This window comes from Sciurus vulgaris (assembly GCF_902686455.1).
Source record: "Sciurus vulgaris genome assembly, chromosome: 5".
Taxonomy (NCBI): Eukaryota; Metazoa; Chordata; class Mammalia; order Rodentia; family Sciuridae; genus Sciurus; species Sciurus vulgaris.
In genome coordinates, this window is record NC_136465.1 from 97,448,326 (window position 1) to 97,467,356 (window position 19,031).

At 37.1% G+C, this 19,031-nt stretch overlaps 1 protein-coding gene and 1 long non-coding RNA gene across 3 annotated transcripts in view; one reads left to right on the forward strand and one right to left on the reverse strand.

Annotated features, from left to right (window-relative positions):
- ERGIC2 (ERGIC and golgi 2) overlaps positions 1–1,239 on the reverse strand; it is a 34,036-nt gene extending 32,797 nt beyond the window's left edge. The window contains exon 1 of the mRNA XM_079139444.1: positions 1,082–1,239. The gene's annotated coding sequence lies outside the window, so the exon portion shown is untranslated. The remainder of the gene's footprint in view (positions 1–1,081) is intronic.
- A 5,111-nt stretch (positions 1,240–6,350) lies between these two features.
- LOC306660853 overlaps positions 6,351–19,031 on the forward strand; it is a 34,800-nt gene continuing 22,119 nt past the window's right edge. For both annotated transcript variants that reach the window (XR_013763761.1, XR_013763762.1), the window contains exon 1: positions 6,351–6,742. This is a non-coding gene — a long non-coding RNA (uncharacterized lncRNA). The remainder of the gene's footprint in view (positions 6,743–19,031) is intronic.

The window sequence follows — 19,031 nt, forward strand, 5'->3', positions numbered from 1 at the left end:
ATTTCCTTTGAAAAATCTTGAAAATTTGATATATTTTTCGTACTATGAAGCCAATAGAGTTATGTCCTGAAGTTTATCATCAAATAGAAAAGGGAAAAAATATCATGGAATTTGTTCTCTGTTATTCTTCTAAGAAGACTGGAGTAATTACATTAACTTAACCTAAAGATGTCAATAAACAAATTCAGTAAATAACCGTAAGTCCTTTAGTGAACACGTGTAGACTCATGTCTTTATAACTGTAAAGTTCAATATATCAGGCTAAGCAATTAATTGAAATACTGAAGTACAACTTTAAACAAAAGAAAAATTTTGTTAACTGTATCTTTAATTGTTTCTGAAAGTCAGGCTTGCAACATTTTTAACAGACAAAACTTTGCCTTAAATCTTGAGGGTACTAAATCCTAAATGTAAAAGTTATTTAAACGTGTTTTCTCATCTCAAACAATGATCAGATCTATACTACGGTAACCACTGCAATTCTCTACACGAGTTGACAAATTACCCTCCCAGGTTTCTTGAACTGAGAAAAGTAATCGCACTGGAACCTGTCTCTCCTAGCATCTTGCCTTGTCCTGCCCCTTTCTCATTTTCCAAAACTGCGTGCGAAGGCGTGGCCAAAACCTCCTTTTTTAAAAAGAGCAACCAACGTGCTAACAAGAATGTGGTATTTGGCAGTAGGAAACCAGACACCCAATAAGATCGGGGACACTAAGAGTCTGGTCTTCAGGACGCGGGACCCTACTCGCCTGGGGACACAAGAAGTCACCTGGCACTGCGAGAAGCAAGGAATCAGGGTCGGAGCTATGGAGGAAGCACCGAAACTACTTCTAACTGCAAGAGAGCTCGGAGACACCTGGAGCAGAGAGAGGGGAGCTCTTAGTCGCAGCGCTGCCCAGGGTCCTGCCAGTAACGCCCCCGGGGAAGGTGGAGTGGCTCTTCGGTCTGGCCTGCTCTCAGAAAGAGATGAAGACAGGGACCTAAACTAACGCCAGGCTCTCAGTCACCTTAACCGCATTCACGCCCGAGCGGCCCTGAAACAATCAAGGGAACACCACCCAACGGGGTTTCAGTATTTTACCTTGTGTTACGGTCCCAGTCGACCGCCATGTTTCACAGAAGCCCGGGCCGCCGGGGCTCCCATGTAGCCGGAAATATCGCGATAACAAAAGCGACTATCAGCACTGAAAACGTCAGAAGGGAGACCAAGTGGAGTTCTCGCGATAATTCCTGTGCTTACGAATTGTTTAGTGAATCAAAAGGCGTGGTCTCGGTGAAAGGGGCGTGCCTAAACTGAAATGAAATGGAGACGTGTTTTAGGTGTAATTGTTGACCAATGCGGAATCTCCTCCTGCTGGAAGGGAGAGCTTGCTTCCGACTACTGAACAAATACAGCCTATCTCTAGCTTCTTGGGTTGGTATTTCAGTACTGGTGAGAACTTTGGCAGTAGAAATTATCCCTAGCCAAGTTAGCGCGAGGCATTCCATTCTCTGCGTGCTCCGTGGCCTTTGTCTTTGCGTTCTCTCTTTCTTCCCTCGGTCAGGAATACTTAAACTTTTCCAGGCATGGCTAATGTTTTAAATTCATTCAATGTTTTTAATGTTTTCTACAATATAAGTTCCGTAAGAAAGCGCGCCTGACTTCCTCACAGCCCTTCGCCAACACTTGTTCTTCCCTTAAATATTTGTTCAGAAAGAAAATTAATGATTCATCTTTTCCTATCGCTTCATAGTACAGTAAGAAAGGGGGATTTGAAAGAAAGGTTAATTAGGAACTACTGGAGAGTAATCCCGTCCTGGCTACCTTTTTACCCATCTGTTATCAAATGCTACAAGCAAGCTATGAAATTTTTCATTTTCTGATTAATTGACCAAAAAAGCTATCGAAAGCTTAATTGTGACTAATACACGGCACTGTTTTAAATGTTTTATCTGCCTTCTCATTTAATCTAACACTCCTGTAAAGTAATACCGTTATTTACCTATTTGATAAGTAAGGCATTTGAGTTAAGAAGTATAGGGGAGTAGTTCATAGTCAGCTCTTTCTCTCCCAAAGCTGTTTTATGTAGTGAATTAACCTTTAATGAACCATGAAATCTTATTACATTGAAATTCTCCCCAAAGAAGGGCAGATGAAAATTTCTAATGATACATTTCCATTTCCATACTTTCAAGGTTTTCCAATTAAATGAATTTAAAGTTTCCACTTCCTTAACATTTAACAAGAAACGTTTTTTAAGAGTTAGAACATAGACTTTGAAGTCAGGATTTCCTAAGTTAAAATTGTTCAACAACTTTCTTGACATGGGGCATATTATTTCTTGTTTGTGTCTCCATTTCCTCATGTGTAAAATGGGTTGTTATGAAGATTAAATGAGTTTATATATGCCTAAAATACTTATCTTGGCTATAAAAACATCAGCTATAACCCGGACGCCTTTTTGTGGGGCTAAGACTGGATGGGCTCTTGCTTGGATGGAGGCTGGCAGTTCACTTAATTACACCTGATCCCTATTTCTTCAGAGTAATCTACTTTGGGGTAACAACTACCCCATGAGATTTGGATTTCCCAGTATAGCAAAACTAATTTGACCCTGCTATTTAATAAAAATAATAATCTAACAAGAAGACTAACAACTTCCTCTGAAAATTGAAACCCTGCTGGACTTTTATTTTATTGGTGCTGAGGTTCAAATCAAGGGTCTGTGGAAACACATGCTCTGCCACTGAACTTCACCCCAACAGAACTGTTAAAGAGAGGTTATCAGTGGGATTATATTTGGAAAATAATTTGCTTTTAAAAAACAAACATTCTACAAAGTATTACCTGCAGAAGATAGGTTTTAGACTGTTTCAAAACCACCCATATTTTAGTAAAGATGCTCAAAACATGTTTTCATGCCTTTTTTTTTTCTTTTCCATTGTTTGAGTAAAAGTTTTAGCAAGTAAGCAGCAAAACTAAAATAAATGTTTTTTACTATACGAATGTCTACAAACACCTCAAAGTCAGTATCTCCCAAGTGGATTTTATAAATTATCCCAAAATCTTGTCTTCTCTGTGCCTACAAAATATTATCACAAACCTCAAATTCAGGTTAGAATCCTGAGTCTCCTCCTTCTTCTCCCCAGCTGCCAATTCCAATGGCCACTCAGTTTTATCCATGAGACTCTCCTACTCATACTACACACCTGGCCCTCATTACCACTTTACCCATAGTTGGTTGTCAAGGTTTTATTCAAATTATGTATTTAAATTTTTTAATATTTTAATATTACATTCTTAATCATTTTTCTATATGCCAACTTGGGAACTGAAAGTCTTAAATTACTTTTTCACAGAAGTTTATATTTTGTATGTCAGCTGTTTATATTTTGTATGTCATACTTTTGGTTCATGCACTGAGGCAGTACCTGCCATCTAATACCTCTGTTTCAGTAGCCACCCACTAATATCTGTAAAGCATTTATGTACAATATTTCAATATGGTTATTAGGCTCTGAGGGACCACAGATCCATCAATTGCACATGTAGCCTCACCACTCTTGAAGCAAATATTCATTGAGTACCTTCTATATGACAAGTGATATATTAAGTATTAAGTAGGTAGTAATGACAAAGTGAATACTCTTGCCCTCATGGAATTTTTCTACATTGGGGTAAATAGGCATCAAGTAAATAACCCCACAAAAATATATGACAGTGGTTGGTGTCATTTACCTTGATAGCTATTAATACATTATTATGTTGTTAATAATGTATTATATGTATTCAATATATTTTACAAGTCTCCATTATCTTTCAATATAAAAATAATAAACAAATACATATTTCATACCATACATTTCTCTATATTGATGATCAATTAATTATAAGAGTCAAACCTGGCATTTTTATTTTCAAATATTCTTTCATTATTCTCGTTTCATTTTTTATCATATGTATTTCATTTATTTAGTATCTTCTATGACCTCTATATATTTAAATAAATTTCCACTCTTTATATTTCTTAAAACTTTTAAATACATGACTAATTTCAAGCTAAAAGCATATGGAAATCTTTAAGTGCCCAAAACATAATAAATACTTTAATGTACTATATAAAGTTAAAAAGAAGCAACCTATATTTAGTTCACATGCTGTAGGCAAATTTTTATTTCAATAATGTGACACAAATGCTCAGAAATCTTTAACACCTGTCCAGACTCAAACCTTTGCAATCACTCACATAGCATATTTCTTCCAAAATCTTTCAAATTTAAACTTCTTTCAAACGTTGTACTGGCGTCTGGAAACTCCAACCTGTTCTCCCAGAAGAGCAGGCCTTATAATATTCCTTATATCAATCACTACCTCATTTTCACCTGTTCATGCTAATATTTATAAATTAATGAAACCCAGCTAACCTTGGAGGAGACAAAGACAAGAATATTTGTATGTGTGTCTTCATATATTTGTGATTTTTATGTAGATGACAAATTTAAATTGTAAAGAAAACAAAAGCCAAGGTGTTATGAGTGAAAAATAAGAATCTGTCTGCAACTGAGCAGAGCCAAAGATTTCTTTTTTCTGTTTTATGGTATGATTAAGTAACTTCAGTGCTGGACTAAAAAGGCAAAGCAGTTTACATTTTATGTCTGAGAAATATTCCTATGGCAAAATTTTGTATATTGTAAAAAATACATTATACAGCTAGATAAATAATGAAGTCCTTCCTAATGATCAGATCTGAAGATGCTTTGACCAAAGATGATGAATAAGCATATATTATTATTGTTTTATAGGAACTAACTTGACAAATATTCCTTTTTTATTAAAAGTTGATTTTCAAAGTAAAAACCATGTTACCAATAGTGAGGTCCCTTTCCTTTCTGGCTTTTGGAAGAAAAAAGCCAATAATAAACATTTCCCTTGTTCTTTACACACTTTCTCATAAACTTGTTGTTGGGAGAGTAGACTTGGTCAGAAATTGATTTTTCTAATGGAGGATATAGTTACGGTGTATGAACCCCTTTAAAGATCTGACTCCTTGCCACAGGCCACAGATTGGGGCCTCTGGTATCACACTGTCAATCTAAATAAGTGGGAGAAATTCTCCAAAGAACAATGACATTTATTTAGGAAAACAGCATTGCAAAGGGAATACGTGTGCTGTAGAAAACTATGGACATGGAAAGTTCAGGCAGGAGGAATATTTTAAAGGCAAAAGGAGAGACATTTATGTAAGCTACTTGGATACAGAGTTCATTGGTCTGAAGACATTAGCTCATTGGTGGAGGTACCCTTGCTGGGCAAATATTCTCTCCAGAGTATCTTTGTTGAATCAGTGCAGTCTTAAAGAATGTAAAAGATAAACTTTTTTTTTTACATAAATCTGTGTACATTTCCAAGGTGGGACATGTGTAGAAATCTCTTGAAAAAAGAGAAGTCCTTGAGGAAGTACATATCTCAGGTGTCTTGTGCCTTCATAAGCTCCTGGACCTAATTTTAATAATAATAAATATTGCATCTTGATATCATCAGCTTTCACAACATTGGCCCTGTAAGGGTGATGCTCTATAACACAGTGACCCTTGGCCCTCTCATAATAGTAGAGATGGGGACAACTGAACTTTATGTAGGAGAAGATATAAATTTCTTGTATCATAAGCCAAGTTCATACTGAAGGAATGCACAGAAAACCATCAGAAGTTTCCATTCTGGGACAAGAAGTGGGAAAATGTGAAGCTAAAAATCCATACCATATCTACATTTTTCTGTGTATAACTACACATGCACACTCACATACACACATACACGTAGGCTTGGTTTAGTTAAACTGTATGTTTTGTTTAAAAATAATTGAAAGGATTGTTAAAATTTTAAAGGTTTTTTTAGCAGCAGCCATAGAAGACACTGGCTTCTTCCTTCCTAACTTTTGAGTACTTCTAGCTGTTTCATTGTAAGCCTGCTCAAGAAGCCCCGTGGAATCTCATGGGGCAAAGCATCTTTTTGTTCAAATACTCCTGATAAGGAGGGTAAAGACACTCAGATTCCTGACCCCTTGCATGAGATTTATTTCCCTGAGGAATTTTATACAGGTTAAGTATCCCTTGTCTAAAATGCTTGGGACCAGAAGTGTTTTTTCAGAGCTTTTCAGATTTTGGAATGTTTGCAGATACAGAGTTGAGCATCCCTAATACAATAATTCAACATGTTCCAAAATCCAAAACTTTCAAAGCATGTGTTAGCTGTATAACATGTATAATTTTCTTTTTCTTTACGCTTCTTGAGATTCACAATGATATCTGATACAAATCTCATTCATTGCTGGGCATTCATTGACTCTCTTTGTCTGGCAACTCATGTCATTTGGTTCTAGGAAATTTTCTCAACTGATTTTCTTGATGATTTTCTCCCCTCCTTTTCCTCTGTTTTGTCATTATTGAAACTCCTATTACTATTATATGGGACTTCTTGAACTATTAAGAAATGCTAACTAAAGGAAATGAGAAAAGGACAGCAGTGAAATAAAAAATTATTCCTTTTGCTTTTTACAATTATGGTATCATTTTTAATTAGCACTATTTCTTTTGCATTTATTTTTCAAAAGGGTGACAAAAACAAAATTAAAAGAAAGGGATTTGGGAGAGACTTCTGGCTACTTACGTAAATCCTCTTCTCTCTGTACACTAGAGTCCTAGACCGTAAACCCAAATGAAGAACTTGGGATTCCCAGACTTGGCAGATGGGATAGTCAGAATTGTAAGTAAAAAGTATTGAGTACATTGAATAGGACTTCTGTGAAAACAATTTGACCCCTTTTCTCCGTTCCCTTCCTCCCCTCTCTTGGAATGAGTGTAATGGCCTTGGCCCAGCAGCAATTTTATGAGTTCATGAGGGATAGTGGAAAAGAAAGACAGAGGCCTCAGGCCCTTATGACTCTGTAGAGCTGCTTGGTAGTCCTATGTTTCCTGCTGCCAGACTTCATTTAGTAAGAGAATAAACTCCTGATTCATTCAAGCTACTACATAGGTCTCTTTGACGAATAGCCAGCATGTAATTCCTAATGAACTCAAGAAAATTTGTATCATTTTCAAGCTTTCCAAGAACAGAACCTCCCTTATTATGTGCAAGTCTTATTTTTAGTTCCACACATTTAATTTTGATTCACACGTTCATGTGTGTGAGTGAAGCCAATCCAACACCAGTCTCTCCGTGTTTTTAGTTTCATCTCCCTAGTCCAAACTCACACTTGGCATGTTGTATCCTCTGAAGACACTTATCAGCAGCATGGTACGGTGATTAAAGTCTGCATTTGCTTAAACCTGTGTGCTAATTCTGCTCTGACAGAAACTGTTTGATATAAAACAAATAATGTCTCCGAGCTTCAATATGTACTTTGGTAAAACAAGAATGATAATTCTTTTCTCATTCAGTTGTGCGTAGAATTAACATGTGAAACAATGAACACAGAAAACTATTGCAGAAGCCAAATGGGATCTTCACTCCCAGTTAAATCTTTAGCAGGATGTTTTAATCTAGAATTTTTCCATTTGTTTTGTCTTTGCAGTACTGGGAATAGAACCAAGGGGCATCTTATCACTGAGCTGTACCTCCCAGTCCTTTTTATTTTTTTGAGAACGGGATCTCACTAAGTTGTTCAGACTGGCCTTGAACTGCAATCCTCCTGCCTCAATCTCTCGGGTGCTGGGATTACAGATGTAATGTGCAGCTACAGATGGCTTTTTTCATTGATTTTTTTAACCAATATATGTGAACATAAAAGTTGTACATATTAAATGGGGTGCCATGTAATATATGATCCATCTATACATTGCAGCATGATGTTAAAATTATATTTAACATATTTAGCTACCCAAACATTATTTATGGTAAAGTCTTTCTTCTTGAGTTAGAAATATACAGTACATTACTGTTATCTGTAGTCATCAAGCCGTACAGTAGTACACCAGAGCTTCTTGCTTCCCTCTTAATTGCAGCTTAGCTCTCATTGATCAACTGTTCTCCATCCCTCCCTGCACTCTCACTCTTCATTGGCTTCTAGTAACCACCAATCTACTATTACCTTCTATGAGATCATCTTTGTTAGAGTCCATATATGAGTGATATCATGCAATGCTTGTCTGTCTGTGCCTAACTTTTTTCATTTAACATTCTCTCCAGTTCTGTCTGTATAGTTGCAAATGACAGTATTTCTTTTTTTAATTTTTTCATTTGTTCTTTTTAGTTATACATGATAGTAGAGATAATTTTGCCATATTTGTACAAACATGGAGTATATCTTATTCTATTTAGGAACCCAGTCTCATGGATATACATGATGTGAAGATTTACTATTGTGTATTCATATATGTACATGGGAAAGTTATGTCATTAATTCCACTGTCTTTCCTATTTCCATCCCTTCTCTCTTCCCTTCATTCTCCTCTAATCCACTGAACTTCTATTCTTCCCCTCCCCCTATGTATGTTAGCAACCACTTATCAGAGAGAACATTCAACCTTTGTTTTTGTGTGTGTGTGTGTGATTGGCTTATTTCACTTAGCATGATAATCTCCAGGTACATCCATTTACCAGCAAATGCCATAAAGTCATTCTTCCTTGTGACTGACTAATATCCCATTGTGTATATATACCACATTTTCTTCATCTATTGATCTGTTGAAGGGCACTTAAGTTGGTTCCATAGTTTGACTACTGTGAATTGAGCTATTATAAACTTTGATGTGGCCATATTTCTATAGTATACTGATTTTAACTCCTTTGAATATATACCAAGAAGTAATATAACCTTGTCAAATGGTGGTTCTATTCCTAGATTTTTTGAAGAATCTCCATACTGCTTTCCAGAGTGGTTACACCAATTTGCAGCCCCACCAGCAATGTATGAGAGTACCCTTTTCCCCATGTCCTCACCAATATTTATTGTTATTTGTATTATTGATGGTTGCCATTCTGACTGGAGTGAGGTGAAATCTCAGTGTGCTTTTCATCCGCATCTCTAATTGCTAGAGATGTTGAACATTTGTTCATATTTTTTCTTTTGAGAATTGTCAATTTAGTTCCTTTGCTCATTTATTGATTGGGTTATTTGTTTGTTTGTTTTGGTGTTAATCTTTCTGAGTCCAAAAAAATCTTTCTAGCCAAGGTTCTTGGATTGAAGAATCTTCTTTTTTGGGTCCTTGAGTATTTGAATCCATCAAGTGTAGGGGGTAATGAGTCACAAATAAGGACTATTGTAATTCCTCTGTTTCATGAGACAGGTTCATGCTATATGTAGGGTGAACCCTGCCCTGCATTTCCCACTGAGCTGTTTAATGGCATGTTTCCTGGGGCAGGGCTTAATTCACTACAGAGGCTTTTTTTTTTCCTTTGTTATGCACATCTGGAGATGTGGCTAGTCCCAACCAGCCTTGCATCTTGTGAACTGGGCAGGTGCCTTCTTATTTCAGAGGTCCCCAGGTCTGTCCCTGAGCATGGCAAATGCCCAGACTGAGGTAGTTCCCCAAGTTCTTTGGAGAGCAGGGAAAGCAAACAAGATCACTGAGCTCTGTACTAGAGAACAGAACATGGGAACATAGGAACAGAGCAATCCACCAGCTTAGTCTTGGTGCTCTCAGAGCTAGGTCACTTAGTAAACCACATACTAGGCTCTTACTCCTTACCACAGATGTCAGTGCAACCAAACACTGATCACAGATCATCTAGTCCTCCATAGCCTGATCTCCTCACTCTTTAAGGGTTTAGGTAGTATGCCACTCACCCTCTCCATGACTGTCTCTTGTGGCTATCTTCCACCACTGTCACTGTGGCAGGGTGTCCCTGGGACCCTGATTTATGATTGTTCTGCTTTCTGATCTGAAGTAGCTGAGTCCCAAAAAATGAACCCACTCTCAGGTTATAGCAAGTGATGAAGCGGATTTTTCTCCAGAGCTGGCCTGCTGTGGAGGTTGTTTTCAGCCCAACTTCCTGCACTGGATTTAAAGCTTCCAAGCTCAGTGGGTTTCTCCTGAGGCTAGTACTACCAGTCATTGTTTATTGCTTAGGCTGCCTTATTCTCCAGGCTTACCCTGGGCTTGGGCTTGGGGCACTGGTTCCTCTTCCCCTGGGAACACAGGATTGTAGTTGCAGACTGCTTCATACTTTTCTCTGACTTGCCTGTCTGCTTCTGCATGCTTTTTAGCTTTCCCATCATCTCTTTATTGATTTCAGTATCTCCTCTTCTCTTTCTCTCCTTGAAATGTAGTTTTTCCTAACTTTTCACTGCAAGTGTCTTGCAAAGGATACTTCTATTCCATCATCTTATCCAGAAGTCTCCATGAGCAGTCTTAATAATGTGCTGTTGGATTCCGTTGGCTGATATTTTTTGAGGATTTTTGCATAGTGTTCATTAGGGTGTTACCCTCTAATTTTCTTTTTTTTTTATTGTGTCTTTACCTGGTTTGGGTATCAGGGAAATGCTGGTCTCATAGACTGTTTGGAAGAATTCCTTCTTCTCCTGTTTTTTTGTAATAACTTAAGGAGAATTGGTATTAGCTTTTTAAATGTTTGATAGAATTCAGCAGCAAAGCCATCTGATTCTGGGCTCTTTTTGATGGGAGGCTTTTGTTTTGTTTTGTTTGGCGGATTGAACCCAGGAGTACTTTTACTATTGTGCTACATCCCTAGTCTTTTTTCTTTTTATTATTACTTTTTATTTTGAGACAGGGTCTTGCTCATTTGCTAAGGCAGCTATGTGCATTGCAGAATTCTGTGCTGACTGGCTGGGAGAAATCCCCACACCTTTTACCCCACAGAAGTCTTCTGTGTTGTCATGGTGTGAAAGCAGAGGAAAAACAGTTTGTTTTTCCAACTCACCTTCTTTTATCTGAAGCCCTAGTAAGTATGTTCTGCTTTCTGTTTTAATAAATTTGTCTTTTTTAGATATTTCATGTAAGGAAAAAAAATCAACATTTATAGGCTTTTATGAGTGGCTTCTTTCATTGAGCATGATTTTGAATTTCACCCATGTATTAAAATATTTTTGTAACTATTCTCATTTGTTCAAATATATTTTAAGGTTTCAAAGGAGGGGGAAGCCTCTTTAAAAGCTTTATTCTAAGAAAATGCACAAGATAATAGCTAACGTGAATTAGAAACTTACTAGGTACCAGCCACTCTTTCAAGAGGTTTGAGCTCCTTTATATTCACAATATCACTATGAATATTTTCAAATTATTATTACTACCTGCACTTTATGATGAGGAAATGAAAGTGCAATTAGGCTAAGCAATTTCCCCAAAGTCTTAATTAACACTAGTTAATGGTGAAGCTGGAATTTGAACCCAAGAATTCTGAATTCAGAATCAACATTCATGATCCCCATTCATGCCTAAAAGTTATGGATAGTACATGAGATTAACTTTAATGATTAACTTAGCTAAGTGGATATGCCAAGCAATATCTGGCCCCTGGAAGATATATAAAGACATAGAAAACCCATTTCTCCCACAAGAGAATGGATGGGAGAAAGTATAAGTGCCAGTGTCCACTAAGCAGTTGATAAATGAGCTCAGTGTTATAAGTGACATCAGCAAGCATGAGTTACAATGACACTTTGAACAATTTAGGAAATGGGAAGGGTTGAAGAGTGTTGAACTCCTAGTTACCCATACAGGAGGAGGGCGCATGCTGCTATGAGGAGCTAGTATTATTAAGGAGGTCGTTAGTATTTTATTTTGTGTACTAGCTGATCTAAATAGAAGTATAGGTAAGTTATGGAGCGAGATAATAAACATCTGTAAAACCACATTCAACTTAACTTATCAATACCATTGAAACAACTTGTGTATGACTTCTCCGTCCTATTCCCTCCTGCCCTGCTCTGACATGTTGTCATTCTCTTGCCTTTTGAAATCTAAATAAAATCATTAACTTCGCTGGTACCTAATCTTCTAAACTTGCTTTTAAAGTGCACTATTGTTTCTAAGATTCACCTAAAGAGCTTGACTACTATTACATACAGATGTGTGGGTATTTTACATTTTGCTTTCCATGCTTCTGTGGAATTAAAGCTTTTTGCTGATGTTAATGTTTCTACAAATATTCCTATATGTTCCAGTGGTCCATGGTTACATCGTTTCCTCAATGATATTGATCTCAAACCCGGCTTTGCATTACAAATGTATAAGAGACTTTTTGAAAAAATTATTCACCATACCTCAGATATTTATACTTAATTGGGGTCAGGGTTGAGGAAAATTGTATAATTTCTAACTCAGAGTACTTTGGCATCTTCAATTTTATTGAGATTCTCTCAGTTTTCCAAAACTGGAGTACCTAATTATATTTTCCCACCAATAGTGAGGACAGCTACGTTTAATCCATGTTTTTATTGTCTCTGAAACTATGCAATTTTTGCCAACTCAGATAGAATGTAAAATGACATCATTGCTTGCTTCTGTATCCTGACCTATTGGTCAGTTTATTTTTCTCTGCAGCAATACCACTCTGTTCTAATTATTATAACTTTAAATTCCATTATTAAAATTTGTCTACTTTTTCCACCTTTTTAATTTTTGAAATATTTCATTCACATTTATTTTTTAATATCTATTTTTCTTGACACATTATTTGTGATATTTCCATACATGCATACAGTGTACATGGTTACTCTCTTCCAATCTCACTCTCCCCCATCTTCTGTATTTATCACTCATGACTTTTAGAACTATTTTTTAATTTGGTTCCATTTGGTTCCATTTATGAGAGAGAACATGCGATATCCTCTAGTTCCATCCATTTTGTTCCAAAAGATAGAATTTCATTCTTTTTGGCCCAGTGATACTCCATTGTGTACGCATACCATATTTCTTTATCCATTAATCTCCTGATGGGCACCTAGACTGATTTCATGTCTTAACTATTGTGAATAGTGCTGCAATAAATGTGGACATTCAGATATCTTGTTTATATGCTGACTTTATTTCCTTTGACTGTATATTCAGGATGGAATAACTAGATGAAGAATTACTTCTATTTTTAGTTTATTGAGGAAACTGTATGCTGTTTTCCCTAATGATTGTACTATTTTACATTCCTACCAAAAGTTTCTCTACATCCTCACTAACATTTGTTAATTTTTATTTTCCTTATAATAACTATTCTAACCATTCCAATGGGGGTGTTAGATAGTATCTGATTATAGTTTTGACTTGTGTTTCACTGATAGCTAAGATTCTGAACTTTTTGTTTTTTCAAAAATTTATTTGGTATGTGTATTTTTTAGAGAAGTGTATATTCAGATAATTTGCCCATCTTTAATAGCATTACTTGAGTTTTTATTTTTGAGCTATTTATTCTGGATATTAACCCTTTGAGAGATTAATTGCTGGAAGATTGTCTCTTCACTTTGTTGATTATTTTCCTTGCTTTGTTAGCTTTTTGGGTTGATTAAATTTCATTTGTCAATTTTTACTTTTGTTGCTTGTGCTTTTATGGTGCCATCCATAAAATCATTGTCTGTAACAGTATCTTGAAGTGTTTCCCTTTAGTAGTTTCAGAGTTTCAGATCTTACCTTAAGGTCTTTGATCCATTTTAACAGGGTGAGGGATAAGGGTCAAATTCAATATTGTGCATGAGAATATCCAGTTTTTTTAGCACCATTTGTTGAAGTAGCTGTCCTTTCTCCAATATATGTTTTTAGCACCTTTGTTGAGAATTAGTTGACTGTAGATGTTTGGGTTTATTTCTGCCTTCTCTATTCTGTTCCACTGATCTGTGTCTGTCTTTATGCCAATACAATGCTGTTTTGGTGACAGTGGCTTTGTAGGGTGTCTTGAAATCAGGTATTGTGATGCCTCCAGCTTGTTCTTTTTACTCAAGATGTGTTGGCTATTTGGTGTCTCTTGTGCTTCCATGTGAATTTTAGAATTGTTTTCATTGGCATTTGATGGGTATTGCATTGAATTCATAGATCGTTTTCTATTTTATAACTGAACAATATTAGTTCTCTTAATCCGTGACATGGGAGGTCTTTCTGTCTTCTAGAGTCTTCTTCAATTTCTTTAGTGTTTTATTTACTGTAAGTCTTTCACCTCCTTAAATTTAATTCTATGTGTTATTTTATTTGTATGTGTGGCTATTATGAATGGGATTGCTTTCATGATTTCTTTTTTCAATAAATTTGTTATTGGTGTTTAGAAAAGCTACTGATTTTTGTATGTTGACTTTTACCCTGTTACTTTATTGAATTCATACATCAGTTTTAGTTCTAGTGGGATCTCTAAGTTTTTCCAAATATAGAATTGTTATTGAAAACTCAATCCTTGTCCCTAGGTATTGATCCAAATAATGACAAGGTTTTGAGAAAAAGGAAAAAGAAGTTTTGTTGATTTTCTAGCAAAAGAAGAGGGTAGTAAACTAAGGTCCCCACAACTACTGTCCTGCTTCACAAAAGGGAACAAAGGGCTTTTAAAGAGAAATCCAAGAACTAGGCTGTGAGTATAATTCTCAGCAGATATAGTTAATGTCTTGGGGAACCATTGCTCTGACTCTCCTGCATCAGTTACCATGTTTGAATTTTTTTTTTTTTTTTTAACTTTTGTGGTCTTGACACAGGGCAAAGGACAGATAGTCTCCATAGATAATGAATGATTGGAGGAAGATGGGGGCCAGTTCAGAAGGAAATAAAATGCTAACACGTCCAGAGTACTTCCCCTTCTTCTAACCTATGCCAGGGTTCCCTGGCTCCAGAGAATTGTTCCTCCCAGCAAGGAGTTGTTAATGAGTACCCCCTGGGCAACTCCTTTCCTGCTCTGGGTCACTCCACCTTTTGGTCACATAGGCAAGATAAGAGAGGAGGGGGCATGAGAAGAAAAAAAAACCTAAAATCTATAAAAGGGGCAAGACACCCCCACTCCCTCAGGCACCAGCTCTGGACCCCCTCCTCTCTGGAGGAGTCTCTCTCTTTCTGTTCTTTAAATAAAACTTCTTATCTGTGCTTGCCTTGGCATTTCTATGTGTTTAGTCTTCAACACCAGGGGAATAGGACCCAATCCTGATTTTTAATACTGGTTTCAGATGGGGGCTCGTCTAGGATCATCACCAAGGTAAGGTCCTCCACACCCCGCATCTTTCTGAGGCATACCTGTCTGCCTCTTTCTTTCTGCCTCTGTCTTCCAGGAGGACAATAATGGGTACCCTTTGGCTAATTAAATGTAGTTAGCACAAGCCACCATTTTTCAAGACTCAGGTGAGAGAATTTACTGCCAAGGTGGATCCTAACCACCCATCCTGTAGATCAGGCATGTTGGGTTCTACCAAAACTGTTTCTCACTATCCTACCCAGACTAGGAGCATATCTGGCATTAGTATTACAGTGCCCCTAACCCTGGTTTGCCTGTGGATGTGTGGAGATGGACTAAGGGTTGGAACAACTGCAAGATTCTGGCCAAGGTCACGCCCCAGTGAATCTTAAAGGTTTCTTCCCAACCTTGTCTCTGGACAGCCCCTATGAGGTATCCTGTGGCATACCAAAAGGTGATATATGCCTCCTGATGAGCCATACTGCACTCTCCCACACTTTTGTGCCTCCCAAGCACTCCCCTGCCCTCACATATCAGACTCTAGTTGTTCAGACTCTATGGTTGAGAGAGGGACATGGAGTGGTTCGTAAGAAAATGCCTGGCTTCCCTTTGTTCACATAGTAAGCCTTTACAAACCTGTAGGGATTCCCATTGTTGTTTCTGTGCTCCTGGGTGCTCTGATAGCTTCTTTGACTACAAAAACGGAGATCTGTACCCACAGCCCTCCAAAGATTCCTTTGATCCACAGCAAGCATAAACTCTTTATTCCAGCCTTTACCACTAGTGTTCTTTTGCTGCCAAACATGGTCTCAGTACAAACTTTCTGACAGAGAATCATAGCCATCAGAGGGAAATATAAGTTTTAATACCATTCTACCACTTAGTCTGTTCTGTAAAAAGGAAGAAAACAGTTCAATGTTCCTATGTGCATGTCTAAGGCCTTCTCAAACCTTATTTAAAAAGCCCAAATTGTGACTAAAGTATAAATTAGATTCACTATGAGCCTCCATTCCAAGTGAGACCCAAAAAAGTTCATAAACTAATAAGAGGCTCAACACAGAGAGATCAAGATTCTTTACATAAAGGGTCCTATGTTCTCCCAGGGATTACAAATCACATGATAAGAATGAATAATCTGGAGGCTTAGATATTTTATGCCATCCATGAAAAGTTAAATCCCTCCTTATACATGGAAGGAGGAGTGGAAACTGCAGACTGCTGGAGGCTTCAACATCGGGAAGATATCCCCTAGCCAAAGAGACATTTCCTTAGCGCTTGTTCTCTTTCATTCAGTTCATGTTGTTGTTCAGAGGGGAGCCTCGTCCTCAAAAGTTCTATCAACTTTAGATGCACACTTGTGTTAGCCTCACCAAGGGTAAGTAAGACTGGAGGCTATCAAAGAGGGATTCTTAGAAGTGCCTGATAACCCTCAAAAGAGACTCTCAGAGTCAGAAGTTTTTTTAGTCAATTTAAGGCCTACAAATCTTCCAAACCTCCTACGTAAGTAGACTCGATCTGTTTGCTAGTATGCTTATCTAGTCCTAAGTAACAGAAATAAAGGGATATCTACTAAACACAGAGATTATGCCAATAAAAGGTATTTTGCAAAAATCAGATGACGTTAGGTATCTTAACTACATCTTATGGGGACATCTATGACATTATAAAAACTAAGTGTTGTGTTTACCTTCCTGATAACTCTGGCAATGTAACTAATATTCTTAAAGATTTATATTCCCAAGTAGAGGCCATGTCCTCATTGACCTTGTCATGGGAACAACTTCTTAGCTCTTGCACCTCTTGGTAAAAAATTACTGGTTTCTATCATTATCTTGATGCTCATTGACATGTTCCAGATACTGTGACATTCATTTTGTATTACTCTTATTCTAGTTCTCATCTTCTTGTTTCTCTCATAGAGCACCCGCCTCTCAAATGACCTTCCAACCTGTGGCTTCCAAACCAGATTTTACTGTGAACCCCTCAACAGACCCAAATCTTTCAGAAAAAGGGAAACCCAAACTGCTTGCCCCACTTCCCCCCAACCCTGGTCTGCTCAGCCTAAAGCAGCCAGAGCAGTTATCACTCATTTCCCCTTATAGCAGTAAGGGTTCCCTTAATCAAATTTCAGCTGTGGGTTGAAGACAGATAACCCAACTTAACATAGGAGTAACATTGTTTCCCCATGCTGTTGGGGAGAGGAAGAAGGAGGGAGGGGGGAAAAAAAAAGAAATAAAAAAGGAAAAAACTGTTAGTCTTAAAATAAGTCTCCTGAGGTTGAGCAGCAAGGTGCATATTCAGAGCATGAAGTGGATAACCCCCATTACATTTCCCCACTGTCAGTGTCTTATCTTTCATTACTATGGGAGTGTGGGTAACAGCATCTTTAAACTACTTCCTGCTAAAAATCAGTGATGAAGGGGTCCTTAGAATAGGTTTTTACCTGTTGTTGCCATAGTTTTTTTTTTCTGAACTTTTATCAGAAGGGATGGAGAGGTGATTTCCACCTTGGTTTGAACTTAGAAGAAGCATACTTGTGTATAGCAGTTAGTATTTGTCTGATTTTTTTGTACATACTCTTGTGATCTAGTCTCTTCTGCTTTAGCCACATGCCCCCCCTTTCCCCTTGGGTACCAGGAAAGGTTTATATTCATAAATGAAGGACCCCCTCCATTACAGAATTGTATCTGTAAAGAGGGACAACTTACCTTCCTTCCTTTCTATTCATATTCCTTTTATTTTGCTCTCTTGTCTAATTTCTCTGGCTAAAACTTACTAGTACTGTATTGAGTAAAAGCACTTTGATCTTAGGGGCAATGTGTTCAGTTTTCCCCCATTCAGCATGATGTTGGATTTGTCTTATGTAACTTTTGTTCTGTATGATTCTTCTGTTATCTAATTTGTTCAGGGATTTTATCAAGAAGGGATGTTGACTTCTCTCAAATACTTTTTCTGCATCTATTGAGAAACGATCATATTATTTGTATCCTTCATTCTGTTAATGGTATATGTTATGTTTACCCATTGGTGTATGTTGAACTATCTTTGCATCCTTGAAATGAAACCAACTCAATCACAATTTGTGGTGTGTTTTTTCAGTACTGGAGATTGAACCAGAGGTGCTCTACCACTGAGCTACGTCCCCAGCCATTTTTATTTTTTGAGACAGGGTCTCACTAAGTTGTTTGAGACTGGCCTTGAACTTGCAGTTCTCCTGTCTCAGACTCCCAAGTCACTAGGATTACGGGTGCATGTTGCTGCACCTGGCCTTGATGGATGGTATTTTAAAGTGCAGTTGTATTCAGTTTGTTAGCATTTTGTTGAGGATTTTACATCTGTGCTCCTGAGGGATATTAGTCTACAATTGTGTCTCTGTGTGTGCACATGCGTGTGCTTGCCCTTGTCAGGTTTGAAACAGGGTAATGTTGGTATCATAAAATGAGTTTGGAATGGTTACCTGCCTTTAAGTTCTGTGGAATAGTTTAAGGAACATTGGTGTTAGTTCTTCTTTGAAAGTTTGGTAAAATTCAGCAGGGAAACCATCCAGTCCAGAGATTTTGTTTGTGGGAGACGTATATGTATTGATTCAAACTCATTACTTGTTATTGATCTATTCAATTTTGATATCCTTGTTTCAAATTTGGTAGATCATATGTGTTTGGAAATTGTTCCATTTCTCTAGACTTTCTAATTCATTCACATATAGTTTTTCAAAATAATCCCTAAAGATTTTTTATATTTATGTGGTATTTCACTTGCAAATTTCCTTTTTTACTCCTAATTTTGCTTATTTGATCTTCTCTTTTTCCCCTTTACTAACTAGCTAAAGGTTTATTTTAGCTCTTCAAAGAACCAACTCTTTGTTTCACTGATCTTTTCTACTTTTATTAAACTATGTTTCATTTATTTCTGCTCTTTATTATTTCTTTTCTCCTACTAATTTTTGGTTGATTTGTTTTGTGCT